This window comes from Pan paniscus, chromosome 20, assembly GCF_029289425.2.
Source record: "Pan paniscus chromosome 20, NHGRI_mPanPan1-v2.0_pri, whole genome shotgun sequence".
NCBI classification, from domain to species: Eukaryota; Metazoa; Chordata; class Mammalia; order Primates; family Hominidae; genus Pan; species Pan paniscus.
In genome coordinates this window covers 49977192-49990413 of record NC_073269.2, presented here as the reverse complement: position 1 = coordinate 49990413, position 13222 = coordinate 49977192, and the positions used below count along the sequence as shown (strand labels likewise).

The 13222-nt window shown below is 41.9% G+C and overlaps 1 protein-coding gene across 6 annotated transcripts in view; it reads left to right on the top strand.

Annotated features, from left to right (window-relative positions):
• The first annotated feature begins 25 nt into the window (after positions 1–25).
• Positions 26–13222, top strand: part of LYPD5 (LY6/PLAUR domain containing 5) — a 30798-nt gene continuing 17601 nt past the window's right edge. Inside the window, exons 1-2 of one of the 6 annotated variants that reach the window (XM_014342737.4) lie at positions 26–283; positions 11925–12120. The gene's annotated coding sequence lies outside the window, so the exon portion shown is untranslated. Of the gene's footprint in view, positions 284–6337; positions 6640–11924; positions 12121–13222 lie in introns of those variants that run through there. The other 5 variants (XM_014342736.4, XM_014342738.4, XM_008970821.5 and 2 more) reach the window with 5 other exon arrangements.

The window sequence follows — 13222 nt, the reverse complement described above, 5'->3', positions numbered from 1 at the left end:
GAGACTTCTGGGAAATGTAGTCCACAGCGGGAGAGTCTCCGGAAGTTGAAACCTGGACAGCAGGGATGCTCCCAGCATGCAACTTGGCCTTGGCTTCACAAAAGGCGCTTTTTTCGAAGACGCCCGGGAGCTCTTGCTTTTGCTTGAGGGTCTTTGGTGTTGACTGAGAGCGAATTAAAAGGTTCTCAGCTTTCGCTAAGGAACGCATTCTGGAGTCTAGAACAGGCGAAGATGGGACTGGGGTGTCTGGGGACTTAGACGTGAGCGAGCAAGGGAATCCGGGGTAAGTTCGCTGGAAATGACCTGCGCGACACTACCGGTTTACCTGGGTATGAGCGCCTGGAACAGTGTCTGGCAATTGAACAGATGGGTGTGTCTTGCTGTGAGGGAGTTTCTTAGTTCGATTCGGTGTCTGGGACCCTGCGTGGACCAGTTTATGTTCATGGGATGTTTTCTAAATTTATGCCTGTGTGAGTCTATTTTATTAGGTGTGAGATGAACTGTGTTACAGATTTTATATGCCGCTGTTGAAAGACAACAATAAGTGGTAGTGAGTGGATATTGTGACCGTGGAGACTTATGGCAGTGCAAAGGCTGCCATAAACAATACACAAGCAATCCAGCATGGCTGTGTTCCAATAAAACTTGATGGATTATAAAATTTGAATCTCATTTTTTATAGAGTATGAAACCATTTATTCTGAAGCACACACTCATACTCCAAAAACAATACTATATATTCCCTCTCTCTCCTGTGTGTTTGCGTGTGTGCGTGTGTGTGTGTGTGTGTGAGAGAGAGAGAGGTTTTAAAGGAGACAACTAACTGATTCTGAGGTTAGGGCAAAAAGATTGGGGCTGTGGTTGGTGTGGTAAGAACCTTTGGATATAAATATTTTTTTTAAAAAGAATTGTCTAAAAATATTAAAGCGAAATTTTATATTAAAACTAACAGAAAGAAAAGGAAGTTACTTTTTAGGGGCTCTTTCTGGTCACTGATATCACCTGTCTCATCCTCTGCCATCTCTCACCTCCTGGTCTCTCTTGCTTATCAAGAGAAGACTAGAGCTCTTGGAACCCAGCTTTTCCCCTGCCTCAGCTGAGGCCACTACCCTGGTTGACTCCCATGGTGACATGGATGCCTCATCCAGTATCGTGGGTCTGAGTCCTCATCTGCAGGGTCCTTGAGCTTTCCTCGGCACCCATCCCCGTTTCCCATCTGGGACTTCATTATCATCAGCATCTGCTCCACCTCCAAAACCACTGGTGGAAGCAGCCTCCTCTCTTCCCATGTTACTTGCTCAATGACTCCCACAAGTACTACTCTGAATATTTTGGGGGTCTTTGATTTTTTTTTAATTTTTTATTTCCATAGGTTTTTGGGAAACAGGTGGTGTTTGGTTACATGAGTAACTTCTTCAGTGGTGATTTGTGAGATTTTGGTGCACCCATCACCTGAACAGTGTACATGGCACCCAATTTTTAGTCTTTTATCCCTCACCCCCTTTCCACCCTTTCCCCCAAGTCCCCAAAGTCCACTGTGTCATTCTTAGGCCTTTGCATCCTCACACCTTAGCTCCCACTTATGAGTGAGAATATACGATGTTTGATTTTCCATTCCTGAGTTGCTTCACTTAGAATAATAGTCTCCAGGCCGGGCATGGTGGTTCACACCTGTAATCCCAGCACTTTGGGAGGCTGAGGCAGCTGGATCACCTGAAGTCAAGAATTCAAGAGCAGCCTGGCCAACATGATGAAACCCTGTCTCTACTAAAAATACGAAAATTAGCCGGGCACGCTGGTGGGTGTCTATAATCCTAGCCATTCAGGAGGCTGAGGCAGGAGAATTGCCTGAACCTGGGAGGTGGAGGTTGCAGTGAGCCAAGATAGCGCCATTGCACTACAGCCTGGGCAACAAGAGCGAAACTCCATCTTAAAAAAAAAAAAAAAGGAAAAATAAATAAATCCAGGCAAATGCATTAATTCATTCCTTTTTATGGCTGAGTAGTATTCAACTGTATATATCTACCACAGTTTCTTTATCCACTCATTGATTCATGGACATTTGGGTTGTTAAGCATTTTTGCAATTGTGAATTCTGCTGCTGTAAATATGTGTGTACCAGTATCTTTTTTGTATAATGACTTATTTTCCTCTAGATACCCAGTAGTGGGATTGCTGGATCAAATAGTAGTTCTACTTTTAGTTCTTTAAGGAATCTCCACACTGTTTTCCATAGCGGCTTTACTAGTTTACATTCCCACCAGCAGTGTAGAAGTGTTCCCTGTTCACCGCATCCACGGCAACATCTATTTTTTTTTCCATTATAGACATTCTTTCAGGAGTAAGATGGTATTGTACTGTGGTTTTGATTTGCATTTCCCTGATCATTAGTGATGTTGAGCATTTTTTCTTATGTTTGTTGGCCATTTGTATATTTTCTTTTGAGAATTGTGTATTCATGTCCTTAGCGCACTTTTTGATGGGATTGTTTGTTTTTCTTGCTAATTTGAGTTCTTTGTAGATTCTGGATATTAGTCCTTTGTCAGATGTACAGATTGTGAAATTTTTCTCCCGCTCTGTGGGTTGTCTGTTTACTTTGCTGACTGTTCCTTTAGCCACGCAGAAGCTCTTTAATTAAGTCTCAGGCCCTTTGTTTTTATTGCGTTTGCTTTTGGGTTCTTGGTCACAAAATCCTTGCCTAAGCCAATGTCTAGAAGGCTTTTTCCAATGTTATCTTCTAGAATTTTTACAGTTTCAGGTCTTAGATTTAAGTCCTTAACCATCTTCAGTTGATTTTTGTATAAGGTGAGGGATGAAGATCCAGTTTCATTCTCCTACATGTGGCTAGCCAATTATCCCAGTGCCATTTGTTGAATAAGGCGTCCTTTCTCCACTTTATGTTTTTGTTTGCTTTGTTGAAGATCAGTTGACTGTATTTGGGTTTATTTATGGGTTCTCTATTCTGTTCCATTGGTCGATGTGCCTATTTTTATACCAGTACTATGCTGTTTTGGTGACTATGACCTTATAGTTTGAAATCAGGTAATGGGATGCCTCCATTGCTTTGTCTTGCTTTGGCTATGCGGGCTCTTTTTTGGTTCCATATGAATTTTAGGGTTGTTTTTTCTAGTTATGTGAAGAATGATGGCAGTATTTTGATGGGAATTGCTTTGAATTTGTAGGTTGCTTTTGGCAGTATGATCATTTTTACAATCTTGATTCTACCCATCCATGAGCATGGGATGTGTTTCCGTTTGTTTGTGTCATCTATGATTTCTTTTAGCAGTGTTTTGAAGTTTCCTCGTAGAGGTCTTTCACCTTCTTGGTTAGGTATATTCCTAAGTATTTTATCTTATTTTATTTTTGCAGATGTTGTAAAAGTTGTTGAGTTCTGGATTTGATTCTCAGCTTGGTCACTGTTGGTGCATAGAAGAGCTACTAATTTGTGTACGTCGGAAACTTTGCCGAATTGGACTACATTTCTAGAAATGGATTCCTGAATTAAAAGAGATGCTTCTCTTAAATATTTATGTAAAGTTACTCTCAGAAAGGTTGTAAGTGGATTCCTCCCACCAAAAGTATTGTGAATGAATATCTTCTTAAAATTTACAATTGTTTTGACCATTTCCCAGTCCTTAAACCAATGATAACATTTTATTTTCTTTTTCTTTTTTCTTTTCTTTCTTTCTTTTTTTTTTTTGAGACAGAGTTTTGCTCTAGTTGCCCAGGCTGGAGCAATGGCGCGATCTTGGCTCACCGCAACCTCCACCTCCCAGGTTCAAGCGATTCTCCTGCCTCAGCCTTCCCAAGTAGCTGGGACTACAGACATGCGCCACCAAGCCCAGCTAATTTTGTATTTTTAGTAGAGATGGGGTTTCTCCATGTGGGTCAGGCTGGTCTTGAACTCCCAACCTCAGGTGATCCGCCCACCTCAGCCTCCCAAAGTGCTGGGATTACAGGCGTAAGCCACCGCGCCCGGCCTTTATTTTCATAATATTTCCATGTCTTTTATTTCTCATAAGCTTACATATGCATTCAAGTATTTATTGGTCATTTTCAATTTTTCCTTCTAAGAGTCTATATTCTTTACCTATTTCTACACATTTTTGTATTCATCTATATGTTGATTTGTTTTAAATTTATTATCTGTTTGTTGTATCTGAAATATTTTCCCTTAGTTTATTTGCTACTTAAATTTGAGGGAGGCAGGGAAGTTTACTGGAACATACTTTATATTTTCTATAATTTATTAACTATTTAATTCATAATTTGTGTTTTGGCTGTCAAACCTACCGACCAAAATTATAATAACATCAATTTGTAATTTGATAAGCACTCTGGTAGTCTATTTTTAAGTTATACATGTCGTGAACATTATTTGTTTTAATGTGTGAGGGATGGAAGTTACTTTATTTTTCCAGGTGGTTAACTAGTTAACACAGATTATTGCTTTTCTGTAATACTTTTACTGAGATATAATTCATATACTCTAAAACTCACCCATTTAAAGTGTACAATTCAGTAGATTCTTTTTTATTTCTTTGAGACAGAGTTTTGCTCTTGTTGCCCAGGTTGGAGTTCAATGGCGTGATCTCAGCTCACTGCAACCTCCGCCTCCTGGGTTCAAGCGACTCTCCTGCCTCAGCCTCCCGAGTAGCTGGGATTACAGGCACCTGCCATCACGCCTGGCTAATTTTTGTATTTTTTAGTAAAGACAGGGGTTTCACCATGTTGGCCATGCTGGTCTTGAACTCCTAACCTCAGGTGATCTGCCCGCCTCAGTCTCCCAAAGTGCTGGGATTACAGGTGTGAGCCACCGTGCCTGGCCGAATTCAGTAGTTTCTAGTTTATTCAAAGAGCTATGCAACCATCATCACAATCAATTTTAGAACATTTTCATTGCCCAAAAAGACACCAATACCCACTAGCAATCATCATTTTCAGCCACTCCATGGGCTACAGGGATCTTTTCTGTTATTGCACTTGTTCTATATTCATATTTCATGTAATAAACATGCATTGCTTTTGTAATTACAAAGTAAAAAGAAAAACGTTTTAAAAAAACTTATGTTGGGATTTTAAATTGATCCAACTGATTTCACTTTTTCTGATGCCACAATCAATTTCTTATTGTTTTACTTTTAATCACTCAAGTAATTCCATGTTCTAATGCTTTTCGGACCAGATCGGGAGCATTCAGAGTGGTATAGCTGTAGAGATGTTCTAATGCTTTTCAGTGAGGAGATAAAACAGAAATGAGGGAGGTCTATTAAGCTAAAGTAGTTCAGTATTTCAAGAAAGAGTACGTCGCTGAGATAGTAGAAGGCAGCCAAAAATCTTTCAAAATAAGTAATAAAAATATTTATTTGGATTTAGCAACATTCAGTTAATTGTTGCAGTTTTTAAATATTCAAACAACTGATGATAAATAATGTCAGAAATGAAAGTGTCCCCCTACTCATTCCCTATCTACAGAAATGACCAAAGTTAATATTTTCAGGTATTCTTCCAGATTTTTCTGTACACTGAATGTATGTATAAAGACACAGCTATTTTATACAGAAATGGGATCATGCTATCCATATAATTCTGCCATTTGCCCTTTCCACTTCAACACATTCTTCTACTTCATTTCATGTCAGTTATAGATGTAATTCATTCCTTTTAACGTTGAATTATTACCTAACCCAGCACTGTTCAATGTAGCTTTCTGTGATGTTAGAAATGTTTATATCCCTCTTGTCCAATACAGTAGCCACTAGCTGTCTTGGCTAATGAGCCTTTGAAACATGGCTAGTGTGAGTAAGAAACTGAATTTCGAATTTTATTTAATTTTAATAAATTTAATTTTAAATAGCCACAAATAGCTATCATATTGGCTAGCACAGACTAACAGTGTCTCAAAGAACGAACATTGAGGTTCTTCAGTATTACAGTGTGAATTCTTCAGTATTACAAACACGGCTTTGGTAAGCATTACTGTACCCACATCTTTGTCTTTCATGCCAGCATTTTTGTAGGCTAGATTCTTGTATGTAAAAATGCTGGTTGCTTAGGGGTTTGCTTTCACAGTTCGTGAATGCTACTACACAAAACTGTAAAAGAGCTGTAGTCATTTCCACCCACTACGTGTGAAAGTTCTCATTTCCCCACATTCTCAACAATATTGTGTACCATCTACATTTTTAGTTTTTGAAATTTGATAACTGAAAACGAAGTATGCCATCTGTTTCCGTTATCAGTTTATTGCTCTCACCTCCGCACGCACTCTTCAACATACGCTCCCTGCTAAAGGGATTCCCCCGAAGGGTTCCTGCGCCTGCGCACTCGGAGCACAGGTTACAACTTCCAGAAACCCCTGGGACGCGCCGTCCCAAACTTGGGTTTCTGGCGTCTCCTGCGTTTCCGGCCCTGGACTACAATTCCCACAGGTCACTGGGCCGAATGAGCGTGCGCTCCTGATCCACTTTGCGCATCCCAGTGATTCTTGCGTTCCGCGTGTAGTTTCGGAAGGAGACATCGAAGCAGGGCGAGGCTCAGAGGGCGTTGCGGACTCATGCCCCAGTCGGCAGTGCGGGTAAGGGTGGGAGAAGCAATGAGGCGAATGCGAGCAGCCGAAGAAGGCGACAGTGTGGCTGGGTATGAAGACTTGAGGGAGGGGGTGGGGCAAAACGAGGTCAGGCGTCTCCCTGGCCGCGTGTGATGGACCGTCCGTGGTGGTGACAGACATGGTGTAGGGGGTGTGTGCAATATTATGTGCGTGATAGAGCCAAGGATGTGCCCTACCGTGCGAATGGTGACGTTGCGTCTGTATGAGAGTGCACGTGCCACGGCTGGGATGTCTTGTGACACAGGGAATGGGGTGTGTGTGCGTCTGTGCACATGAAATGGCCAGGGTATGTCTTCGTGACTGCATGTGTGCTCATGACACAGCAGGTGTGTTTCTCTTTGACTGTGTGACAGACTGTGTGTATGTGTCAAAAAGAAGAAAGTGCTTGGTGTATGACAGGACTGGAATGAATCTGTGACTGTGACACAAGTGTGTGGGTTTGTGTGTAGAGTGACAGCTGGAGTGTGTCCTAGACAATCGAGCTTTCCTACAGGAATGGTGAAGTCTTTTCCTTCTCTAGCTACACAGTATTGTCCAATAATTGAAGTTTTTAGGACCCAGAAGTTGCTAATTTGGGCCTTCTGAACTGGAATTGGGTCAGGAACTGGATCAGTGGGCACCAACTCTCTAGCTTCCCAAGGCCATCAGTCTCCCATAGTGGTTCCCTCACATACATAACAGAAAGTAACATTGAGGAAATGAGCTACACTTTCTGCTAGCTGGAGAAACAAGTTCTTTTGTCCTTTTTGGAAGCTCTGGTGTTGGCAGATTCGGCTCATCATAAAAAGTTTGAAACACTGGTTTGGGACAGTGCCTGTGTACCTCCCCTCAAACTAAAAAGGCAACTTGGGGGTTTAGCCCTGACCCATCGATCTCCAGGGTTACACGTTCTCCTTTTTTCCAACGGGGGTCTAGGGGATTAGTGGGTCATGAGTTAGAGGCCTGTGAAAATTGTGCCTATTGACCATGTGTTATTTAAGCTACTTAGAAAAAGGACAGAAAAGACCCGGTTCACCTTCAGAAAAAGGAAGCCAATCCCTCCTGTGCTACCGGTCACTGTAACCTGCTAGAACTAATAATCACTAATCTCCTAGACCCCTCGGGAGGCTGAGGCAGGAGACTCGCTTGAACCCTGGGGGTGGAGATTGCAGTGAGCTGAGATCATGCCACTACGCTCCAACCTGGGCAACAAGAGCAAACTCCATCTCAAAAAAAAAAAAAAAAGAAGAAGAAGAAGAAGGGAAAAATGAAAAGAATGAAGGCTGTGTCCAACTTGAAGTTAGAACACAGAATAATAGAATAAATACAAAGAAAGTTGGTTGAGGTCAACAATAAGCACAAGTTAAAGAAATAGAAAACACCGATGCAATAGAGGCTAAATGCCAACAACTGCTTATTTGAAGTGATCCATTTCTGAGATAATTAAAAAATAGATTATTTCAAAAGATGAATAAAAAAGAGAACAGGCACAAATAATATTAAGAAAGAAAAAGACTACACAAGAATAGAAAATATTTTTTGAATTAGAATAAATTTGAAGACAGATGAAATGGTCAATTTCCTAGAAAGCTATAACTTAAAGAATTGACAAGAAGAGACAGAAACTTTTAATAATAGACAATTAGTCATTAATGATACAGCATCAGTAGTTTAGAATTTAAACTCTAATCATCACCAGGCTCAGATAATTGCATGCAAGAGTTGAATTAAGAAAGAGTTCAGACACATCTTATATGTCACTTCAGATCCTCTCAGCCTCACCTGCGCCTGGGGCCTCTGGAAACTTGTTTCTCTTGATTCACTGCTGCAGCAACATCCCTGCATGAACTCAGAACAACTCTACATGGGCACAAGCAGCAACGAAACCTGACCTCATGCCTGCAATGGACACTACTTGTCTCAAGCCCTAGGGCTTTCCTGTTGATGCTGATGCATGAGACGTTACAGAACCCATTGAACTATTCACACGTGACCTGGAAGTACAGCGGAGTTAATAGTCTCTGGGACAAACCTTTCATGAACCAGTGGATGAATTCACCTCCCTTCTTCTCCTCAGCTAGGTGGTCTTAAAACACAAAATTAAACAATCAATTACACTTGATAGCAAGCAGTGGCCAGATCAGTAAGACCTTCATGCAAGTGTTGTCTCCTTCCCTACCACACTATACTTTTCCCTCTCTCCTGCTTCCCTGGAACTGTACCCGCTGATAAAATAATAGCACAGAAACTTCTTCTCAGGGTCCTCCCTGTAGGCAATGTAAGCTAAGAGGAGTGTTTCCAGGAGAGACCCTCAAGATCCTTGTGATAGGATTTCAAGCTTGTTACTTATCCATGTTTGGCCCAAGTCTGATCTCACAGTGAGTTCAGTAAGTCCATGAACTCACCCTATGGTTGTTTTCCTCTATCCTTTAACATATATTTGGGATAGATATGCTCATCTTCTGGTGGAACTCATTATAGTGGCTTCCTAACTTGTGAACTAAGAGTACTTATGGGCTGGGCGTGGTGGTTCATGCCTGTAATCCCAGCACTTTGGGAGGCCAAGGCGGGTGGATCATGTGGTCAGGAGATAGAGACCATCCTGGCCAAAAAGGTGAAACCTCATCTCTACTAAAATAAAAAAATTACTTGCATGTGGTGGTGCACACCTGTAATCCCAGCTACTTGGGAGGCTGAGGCAGGGGAATAGCTTGAACCTGGGAGGCAGAGATTGCAGTGAGCTGAGATGGCGCCACTGCACTCCAGCCTGGTGACAGAGTGAGACTCCATCTCAAAAATAAATAAATAAATAAAGTCCTTATGGTATAAAGAGCCAAGTGGAAACCCTTGAAACTCAATACTGTGCTGTGGGAGGAATTGCAGAGATTGCATCATCATCAAAAAGTTAGAGGATGCAGGATTATTTGTCCCTATCATACCTCCATTCATTTCACTTGGCCCCTGCAAAAAACCTGCATGACTGAAGCTAGTGGATGTGGTAGATTGAAAAAAAATCCCACAAATTCTTCCCATACCTGTGTGTATATTCTTTGCAACATGACTTTGCAGCTCTTCCCTTCAAAGGTGGAGTCAATTTCTCCACTCCTTGAATCTGGGAATGTGCATTTGATTTTCTTTGAGACAGTAGTAAATGTGACATATAGAGGTTTGAAAAACACTCACTGAATGGAAACTGCTTTCTTGTTGCATTTTGAACCCAGCTCCCATGGGTTCATGCAAGCGTGAACTAGACTGAGGGATGATGAGAAACATAAGGCCAAGTCATTCTCATGCCCCCTCCCCCACAATAACCAACCAACCATTAGAACTTTGAGTGAGGCCTGACTATACTATGCAGCTGCAGCCAAACCAGCCCAGAGCAAAAGAAATGCTCAGAAAGCCCCCAGAATTGTGAGAAATAATATTCGTAATTTCAAGCCTCTGAGTTTTGGGGTTACTGATTGTTTTCATCTGTTTTCATGCTGCTGATAAAGACATACCCAAGACTGGGTAACTGATAAAGAAAAACAGGTTTAATGGACTCATAGTTACACATGCCTGGGGAGGCCTCACAATCATAGCAGAAGAGCAAAAGAGAACAAAGAGACATCTTACATGGCAGCCAGCAAAGAGAATGAGAGCCAAGCAAAAAGGGTTTCCCCTTATAAAACCATCAGCTCTGATAATACTTATTCACTATCATGAGAACGGTATGGGGGAAACCACCCCCATGATTCAGTTATCTCTCACCAGGTTCCTCCCACAACATGTGGGAATTATGGGAGCTACAATTCAAGATGAGATTTGGGTGGGGACACAGCCAAACCGTATCACTTATTATGTGGCCAAAGCTAATTCATAGTGACTACTTTAAATGTAAACAAATAGCAGCTCCAATTTCAGCTGCTATGTCAGATGTGACATCTTTACTGGAGTTGACCAACCTAGTTTTTGGTCCTTAGTATGTGCTTAATGATCTGACAAATGTATTTTACTTGATCTCTGACATTTAGGAGAATTAAAAGCCATTCATGTGTGCATGGTAAGGACTGCAGCACTGTCTTGCCCCAGGTTCCTGATAACCCTCCTAATCTCCGTCATATTGTAGTCCACAGAGGCCTTGATCATCTTTACATTCTGAAGAACATAGCACTGGTTCATTCCACCAATAAAATCATGCTAATTTGACCTGGTGATCAGGAAGTGGCAATCACTGTAGAAGCCATAGTAATGCAAATGAGTGACAGAAAGAGGGAGATAAACCTCATGAATGTTCACTAACTTACCACATCAGTGAAGATTTTAGAAGTCCAATCATCTGGGACATGCCATAGTATCTCCCTTAAGGTAAAGAATAAGTTATTACAACTCACACTTCCTAAACTGATAAACAGGCACATAATTTGGTAGGGCTCTTTGACATTTGAAAGTGATAGATACATGATAGGTAGGTAGATAGATAGATAGATAGATAGATAGATAGATAGATAGATAGAGTGGGGCGTGGTGGCTCACACCTGGAATCCCAGCAGTTTGGGAGGCCAAGGCGGGTGAATCACTTGAGGTTGGGAGTTCGAGACCAGCCTGGCCAACATGGCGAAACTCCATCTCTACTAAAAATACAAAAATTAGGCATGGTGGTGCACACCTGTAGTCCCAGCTACTCAGGAGGCTGAGGCAGGGGAATCGCTTGAAGTCGGGAAGCAGAGGTTGCAGTGAGCTGAGATCGCGCCACTGCACTCCAGCCTGGGTGACAAAGTGAAACTCCGTCTCAAAAATAAAATAAAATAAAATAAAAATAATAGATGGGTATATATAGATGTGTGTTTATATATAACATATATGATTTATATGATACATATATAAATCACACTTCAGAATAGTGTTCTTTTTTTCTCTTTTTTAAATAGTTCTAGGTGTCTTTTATAGCTGGTTTTTGGTTTTGTTTTTGTTTTAGACAGAGTCTTGCTCTATTGCCCAGGCTGGAGTGCAGTGGCATGATCACAGCTCACTGCAGCCTTGACCTCCCTGGCTCAAGTAGATCCTCCCACCTCAGCCTCCCGAGTAACTGGGACTACAGGCACATGCCACCGTGCACAGCTAGTTTTTAAATTTTTTGTGGAGACGGGGTCTCCCTGTGTTGCCCATGCTGGTCTCAAACTCCTTTTTCTTTCTTTCTTTCTTTTTTTAGAAATAGGTTCTCACTATATTGCCCAGGCTGGCCTCAAACTCTTGGCCTCAAACAATCCCCCCACTTTCGGCCTCCCAAAGTGCTGAGATTACAGGCATGACCCATCATGACTGGCCTGGAATTTTGTTCTGACTCATTTTTCAGATAAACTTGAAGGCTGCTGAGTTTCAAAGCAGGTGAGAGCTCTACAGCAGGTAAAGCCTGCGATGCAATCGCCCTGTCCCTGAGCCACATGAATCAGCAACTTTGATGGTGTCACCTCTATCCATAATGGTTGAAGCTGTTATGTGGAGTCTCTGGCAAGATACAAAAGCAAAATTGCAGCCCGTAAGTTTCTGAAGTAAGTCCATTTATTATGCAGCATATAAGTGCTTTCAATTTGAAAACCAACTGCTGAGTACTAATAGAGTCTGTGATTTTGACCATGGGACATCAAGTATCTATATGACTAAAACTACCTGTCATGAGTTGGGTATCTAACCCACTGAGTCATAGTGCGATTTGGGCACAGTATTAATTCATTGTAAGAGATCTAGATGGCACAAAAGAGTTACACACACAGACAGCTCAGACTCTCATGTCACTGACCTTGGTTGCAGCTATGTTGTTCCTTTAATTCACATTCATGACATCATATGAAGATTTTCCTGTAGAATATTAAGGAAGAAAAGGTCTGGCTCACAGATGGATCAGTATGACTGATGTATTTTGGAAGCTGAACCCGAATTATCATATTACGGGACCACTACTCAGAGGTGGGTCCTACAGGCAGTGGTGAAGGTAAATCCTGGTGTACAGAGCTGTGATTGGAGATCTTCACTTCATTTGTTTGTTTGTTTTAGAGACAGGTCTTTCTCTGTTACCCAGGCTGGAGTGCAGTGGCAGGATCATAGCACACTGCAGCCTCAATCTCTTGGGTTCAAGTGATTTTTTCATTTCAGCCTCCTCAGTAGCTGGGACTACAGGTGTGCACCACTACACCTGCTAATTTGTTTTGAATGTTTTGTAGAGATGGGGTCTCCCTATGTTGCCCAGATTGATTTTGAACTCCTGGGCTCAAGCCATCCTCCCGCCTGAGACTCACAAAGTGCTGGGATTACAGGCTGAGCCACCACACCTGGCCCCTTCACTTAAATTGGAGTGAGATGTGGCCCAATGTGCAGATATACATGGGCTCCTGGGAAATGGCCCATGGCTTTCTGTTTGGTCAGGATCTTGTAAGGAATGAGACTGGAAGCTCAGGGGCAAGTAGGTCTAGGAAGAAGTATGTGGATACATTTATGGGCGTACATACAAAATGCATGCATATATGTGTCTCATCCTAATTCCTACTAAAAATAATCCTTGGTTGGGCACAGTGGCTCATGCCTGTAATCCCAGCACTTTGGGAGGCCATTGCAGGCAAATCACTTGAGGTCAGGAGTTCGAGACCAGCCTGGCCA